The sequence below is a fragment of the Heliangelus exortis genome, chromosome 9 (assembly GCF_036169615.1).
Source record: "Heliangelus exortis chromosome 9, bHelExo1.hap1, whole genome shotgun sequence".
Classification (NCBI taxonomy): Eukaryota; Metazoa; Chordata; class Aves; order Apodiformes; family Trochilidae; genus Heliangelus; species Heliangelus exortis.
Window position 1 is genome coordinate 6,245,521 of NC_092430.1, and position 6,000 is coordinate 6,251,520.

Here is a 6,000-nt window from a genome sequence, read left to right on the forward strand (position 1 = left end):
CACAGCTTATCATGATTCTGAAACAAATATTTTGTAAATGTATATGGATTTTCCCCAGTAAAAAGTGTTTTCTTCAGTACTTATTTAAAAGTTAGTTTTACTGAGTTCAACAATTATTAAATTATTTCTTTAAGTCTCATGATTTCAGAGTGATATCTGAAATCTCAAATGTATGCCATGAGGAATTATATATAGACATGAGAACATGTTACACTGGTTGATCCATTTTTTCTGTCAGTGCAGGGTTTCTTCATTTATGATTTGGTCATGTAGTGCTAGATGAGTCAGCTACAGATTTCCAAAAAATAAAAAATACAGGTATGCACTTTATCAGTAAAACAAGAATCAAACCCTGCAGCAATAGAAGATGAGATAGTTTAAAAGCAAGCGTGAGTTAAATGAATATGTAGAATACTCTTGCTCATCAGACATAAAACCAAGTTCCTGATTGCTTATGGTTATTAACAGTCCAATGGCTCTTTTTGTAGTATAGGGTGCAGTAGCTCCAGTGTTCTGGCCTAATTCCAAATACATGTTCATTCTCTTTCAAATCTCCCTGAAGTATCAATTAGATATGGTATTCTCTTCTCTATTTCTTCTCATAAACCAGCATGTACTGAGGTTACTGCTTCCCAGCCCAGAACTGGGATAGGGAACTTGGGGAAGCTCCATTAAAAAACCTGTCATTAAAAAAATGTCAAAAGTTGTTTTTAATATAATGCAAAGTGTTTGGTTTTGTTGCTTTGGTTTTTTTTTCTGAGAAGAATGAGGCCAATTCATCCCTTTCCACCCCACCTTTTCTTTGCATCTAGGTGAGGAAATGTAATCACTTCAGTGCTCACCTTGTATGTTCTCAATATACTGGAAAAGGTTGATTTGTTCTGAATTACACCCTTCTATTTGGTCTTTCTTCCCTTTCCTGGCAGCCAGACTTATGAACTTGTTCTGCCACCCTTCGATGCAGAATAAATTACCCAGTTAGTGTGTGGTGATGTTACTTCCTCCATTCTTGTTGCTTAGATATTCATTACTGAAGAAAATCCCTAGACCTCTCTCTTAAATCTGAAGATAGATGTGTGTAATTTTAGCATCTATCTCATGCCTTGTACAAGTGTCTATCTTGGTGTCTGTTTCTTGAGATGCAAGGCAGGTTTTCTCTGCTTGTCCCTTTCCAGACACTCTGCTACCAGCCATCAGCAAGTTCTGTGAGTGGGGAGAGATCAGGAGAAACATTTCAAGGGATAAATTAAATTGGAAAGAGAAAGGAGAAATGGCAAGCTGAGGATTAGAGTAGAGCTGTGGCTCTACAAGAGTAGCTTCAGTGAGTCTCTCTGGGAATGCCCACCTTGCAGAGGGCAACTTGGAGTAACTGCTGAGTTTCTCTGCATGGCCCTGATGCTCCATGGAGCTCAGCTCTGATGTGTAGGCACCCTGGGTCTTCACGTTATGTTTGCTTTGGGAGAGGATGTCTGCTGTTGCATTTGGTCACAGATATTAAGAGAACATGGTGCACTTTCTTATGTCAAATAATTATGGATTGGCCTCTTCAGTCTGGGGATAAGAGTAGCAGAGATGGTGACATGTGAAGGCAACTGTGGCTAACAGACAGCTTGCTCCTCTATCTTTTAATACGTTTAATCTCAGGAAGACTTTTTCAAGAACCTTAAATGCCTGTATTTTTCTGCCAAAGTGGTGAAGTTTCTATTTATACCAAGACCTAAATTAATCTTCCTGAACTGAATGATCTCTAAGTAAACAGCAGTTAATGTCTTACGAACTACTTAGAAAGTACTGTATAAATACTCTGTTTATAGACTTGTTACCAAGAAGAATTTTAAGTTTTAATTTTAAAATTAAGGTTATATATGCTATAAGCATATATAACCTTCCTTCTTGGGGAAAAGAATAACCTGATTTTGAGTTCATTCAGACAAACATGATCTTACTTTATTTTTCATATGATACCAGCTTTTTAGCAGTGTTGAAGTTTCAAGTGTCATCATACTGGACAGTGAGCATTGATTGATTCTGGAAGAAATGTTTGCATCATTCTTCCTGAACAGAGCTCCCTCCACAATAACAGAATTATTTCCTTGATTAATTTCCCCAGAAAACTTAAGACAGGGATGATTCAGTACAAAGTGAAAAAATAGTTACTGTCATTTCTAAGCAGGCAGAGAACTCACGACTTTTATTAAAATCTGAGAAATCATAAAAGTGCCCCATTCTGATAGAAGTGAACAACCACAACTCTTTCTTAACAGTGACATAAGACTTCATAAGAATCTCTGCTCTTTACTTTATAAGTAAATGTTGGTCTCAGGAAGGTACACCACTTCCAAAAGTTCTGCTTTCTGCATTGTGATCCTTCAGGGAATTTCTTGTGCCACATGCCTTGGAAATGAGAATTGTATCACATCTACATGTATAGTATGGGTGTGCTCTTTAGCATGTAGTCTCTGTGAAAGATTAGCTGAATGGATGGGATGATTAATTTTTTTCAAGAGACGCACCTTTAAAAATATTTGTATATACAGATATGTTATATGTAAATATTTTATGAGTTATTTATAAGTATCTTAATAAATACATTTTCTGATACAAGTGCCATCAGATCTGCTAGATTGAAGCTGTCAGCAGGTGTACAACAGTCTCTGTGCAAGGCACCATCAATCTGGGATGCCCAATGGGAAACATCTTGAGCTCAGTTCAGTGATTTAGAAGTAGTGCTTGGTGCTATTTGAGGTGTCCCACTCATCCAAGGATTCTCCATAATGGGGAATCTAGCTGGCAGGGAAAGCAACAAGACCTACAGGAAACTCAGACACTGTCCCCCAGAACATCTCACATGGCACTCACAGCTGTGTTGGGGCAATGGATTGAGTCTTCTATTTTGCTCATGTCAGAGACAATTTCTTAACTGACTTTCCCAGGGCTGTGTTTTTACTTAATCATGAGAATTAAATAGAACCAAATAAATTCCCAAAACTTTTGCACAGAAGTTCCTGAAAGTAATAATCCTTGGATCTTTCTTAGGTACAACTGCCTAGACATGAGCTGTAAGAGTCATACAAGAAATCCGCTGAACTATTCAGTATTTTCACAATTTGTTTGTTTGGTTGGTTTTTTTTTTTTGTTTGGTTGGTTTTTAAATGCAATAACCTAACGTCAACTTTTTATCAATAAATAAAAAAAAATCTCTGAATAATGAAAATGATACAACACATTTCTTGCTTCTAGTGGTTGAGAAGATATATTGCTGAACTTTGGTGAATCTCTATACTCAGTAGGCAGCAAACACAATTAAAACCAGAATATACTGCATCACAACACGTACTAAATTAATTTATCTTGACAAGCTTCATTTAGTTTAAATAATTCATAATGTACTTTTATTAAATCTGAAAGGAAATGGAATGAATTCTTGGCTGCATGGTATCTTACTGTAAAACTCTTACATTATTAAAATTATAAATGTAATCACTCGAAACTATTGCTTTTTTAACAACAAAAAGAAGCTGTTTGAAGTGTTTTTTTTATAGAGAATGATGGTATGAGGAGAGCTGGAATGACAAGGTTGTGCTTAAATGTGTTATTGCTAGTTAGCTATTAACCATATTTCATTATTCATAGACCTAAATGCAGTTCCCAAGGGCTATTGGTATTGTCTCCACTGTGCAAAAACCAGGGAATAGAGAAGTGAAAGAACTTGCAGGAAACCAGTGGCACTTGTGGAAACAAAATTTTAAAACTCCATTCAAAGGCAAATTTTTATTCTGCCCTCCCCTGCCCCCCTGCATTTCAGTTAAGTAAATTCATCGGTACATTGTATTCTTTCTATTATTTCTTCATGGTTTTGTCTCTCTCCAGTGACTTTGATCACTGGAGAAGTCTGTGTGGGGGAAAAAAAAAAAAAAAAAAAAAGTGTTTTCTGTGAGAAGCTCTCTTGCTGCATGAAAACTTTATCTCCTGGCCTCTTGATGATCTTCTGAGCATAATGGCATGAACTGAGGATCCCCTAACCTGTGGTGCAGTAAAAAGCAGCTGGAGAAGATGATCCCTAACAAAGAAAGATTTAGTTTTGTGCAAACTGTAAAAAAGTACAATGTGATATAAACTGAGAAGTCTTACCGTAGAAAAAACCATCAGAAGAGCATGTTTGACAGCAATACTTAAGCTTGCATTTTGTGAAAAAGGCCTTCTTTCTTCTTTGAAATGATCTTTTCTTATTTGAAGAATGTGATAATGACATAGGTGAACCATAATAAGAATGTAAAACATTTTTCTTAACCTGTCCTGAGAACTATGCTTTTGGTTAGCAAGTTCTGAATATGATGGCAGACTTTTTTTGCTTTGAACTCCTGATGTGGCTCTGCTCCTTCCCAAGATCTTTCTTGTTAGTTCAACAGGGTTTTTGCTATTCACTGTGAAAGTACACTCTGGCACAAAATGTTTAGGATAGGTAAGGATAGGTAAATGAGGTTGTGCAGTGTTCTGAATACATAGCATTTGGTGACCGAAACTTCAGCTTCTAATAGTGTGCAATAGAATAAAACTCTTCATGTCTTTTCATGCTTTTCCAGTTCAGACTTTGGACATGATGAAGTTTTTTTTAAACCAAAAAAGGTTTCATGCTAACGTTAATTTGTGCAAGCTGCAGAGCAGGACATCAGATCATCAGAGCCATCAGATCATTTCTCTTCCAGCTGCTGATTGCAGGTTCTCAAAAAAGTGTGCACTTAATGTGGAACAGAATGCCAGGGAGGGAAAGGAAGAAAAAACCCGCATCTACTTTATTCTGCTTATACTATATAGTTTTCTCTCCCATTTCCTCCAGTTGCTTTTCTTTTTTTTTTTTTTTTTTTTTTCTTTTCTTTCTAACTTTCTAAATGACTTTGCCTTCACCATATTTCCTATCGTCATGTCCCAGTTCCCTTTTCTTTGTCACCTTTCCATTTAGTTTAAAGCTGTTGATTTTAGCTTCATTACAGGATCCAGTGTCATTGGCAGCAATTCAAGGAAGGGTCCACAATGCAATTGTTGGCCATTTGCAGAGGAGGAGTCTCATAAAAGGATGTTTCCCCAAAGACTAGTGGGACCTTTTTAATAGTCTGGTCATTTTCATGAACACCAAATGCACATACATTTATGTAGTGTTAAAGCTATAATAATTATACACATATATAGCATTACTAAAAGATGTGTTTGCTCTAAAATGTTGCAGATTCTATATTTAGCAACGTTAGCAATCTGTGCTATAGCTGTCCATTAAAATATAGAATGTAGTTTAAGCATTTAACCCTGATATGCAATACTTTTCATAAGATTGGCCTAAAATAATGTGAGAATTTTTTCTTCCAGATCTGCCACTGAGAGACTGACATCCATAGGACCCCTAAAATTCAGCTGGCATGTGTGCAGCTGGAAGTATCAGAACATTCTGGTGAGCCAAATCTTCACTTAGGAGGTCACATCTGCAAAAGCAGACAAGCAATTACAGACCCTGCAGACTTCAGGTAAGTGGAAAAACTCTTCAACTTTTGCTCTTATTTAGCAATTAAAATGGAATCAGCTTCCTGCCTTTTACTGCTTCAATACTATAGTGCTGAGGATGTAGACTTTAGCTAGATCAGCAACTGCCAGAAATAAAGTGGTAATATCACTGGGGAAGACAAAAATTCGAACAAATCAAGAAGATTAGGAGAATATTTTTTACCTACTTTTTAAAATCAAATATCCTCCAGGGTTAACTGTATTTAATATTTTTTTCCAATAAGTTTTTACATCTCTACTATTATTTTCCAATAAGTTGGTATATCTCTCCTATATTCCACTAGCAGTGAAATGCCTGAACTCTGATCTTGCAAGTGTTTCAGCACTGACATGAGAAACTCCGTGAAAGAGAACTTGAGGTTGTTGTTTAGGTTCTGTAGATAAAATTTTGTAGCAGATGGTTAGACAGTTTCTTTTTGAGGTCATATAGTGATAATACTATCTCCA

General features: G+C 36.3%; 1 long non-coding RNA gene across 1 annotated transcript in view; it reads left to right on the forward strand.

Moving 5' to 3' along the window:
* Positions 1-5,510, forward strand: part of LOC139799478 (uncharacterized) — a 29,152-nt gene extending 23,642 nt beyond the window's left edge. The window contains exon 3 of the long non-coding RNA XR_011727284.1: positions 5,362-5,510. This is a non-coding gene — a long non-coding RNA (uncharacterized lncRNA). The remainder of the gene's footprint in view (positions 1-5,361) is intronic.
* The last annotated feature ends 490 nt before the right edge of the window (positions 5,511-6,000 follow it).